The 688-nt window shown below is 48.4% G+C and overlaps 2 non-coding genes across 2 annotated transcripts; both read right to left on the minus strand.

Moving 5' to 3' along the window:
• Positions 1-76: 76 nt before the first annotated feature.
• Pmar_PMAR008393 lies at positions 77-149 on the minus strand. Its single transcript has one exon. It is a non-coding gene; the product is annotated as a tRNA-Ala (tRNA).
• Positions 150-380: 231 nt separating this feature from the next.
• Positions 381-453, minus strand: Pmar_PMAR008394. Its single transcript has one exon. It is a non-coding gene; the product is annotated as a tRNA-Glu (tRNA).
• Positions 454-688: the final 235 nt, after the last annotated feature.

A 688-nucleotide genomic window follows, 5' to 3' on the forward strand; every position in this document is an offset into this window, starting at 1 on the left:
ATGTTACATACATGACCTTACGCTTTCATCCAGATGAGGAGCGCCGGTGGCGGAACCGACTAAAAACATTCCTATATGGAGAACCCGGGCATCGATCCCGGTGCCTCTCGCTTGCTAAGCGAGCGCTCTACCATTTGAGCTAGTCCCCCTCACAATATATGTTTCTCAATTCACTTGGAGAGGATGGGCTGAACCGCCCCTTCCCCTCGAACAACGTTGGAATGGTTTGTTCTAACTCAATGTTCAACTTTGTCCAGGGGAGGAGGGGAACCGGTGACGAGCCAGATATCTTGAACAAAACAACGCACCTGTGATATTTACTCAGTTCCCCATCCTTGCGCTCAACACAATCCTGGAAAACACCGTATCAAATATATATTTTCCGATGCAGGGACTCGAACCCTGGTCGCGTGGGTGAAAGCCACGAATCCTAACCAGCTAGACTACATCGGAAATCGAAAATTTTCCGATGTATACGATTCGCCGAGGTATTGTTGAAGTTGAATGCATGACGAACTCGAGAATCAGCACTTTCGTCGTGTTCCTTCAGAATTCATGCGCAAGCGACGGGCTCAGTCAATACGTACGCAGAATGTGTAACCATCCCATTGCTAGAAGGCTACTGCCAATTGACGAGAGAAATCCTGCTCGTGTCTGTCGAAACAGTAAGCGATGATGTGTGACACTG

Source organism: Perkinsus marinus, assembly GCF_000006405.1.
Source record: "Perkinsus marinus ATCC 50983 genomic scaffold scf_1104296952362, whole genome shotgun sequence".
NCBI lineage: Eukaryota > Perkinsozoa > Perkinsida > Perkinsidae > Perkinsus > Perkinsus marinus.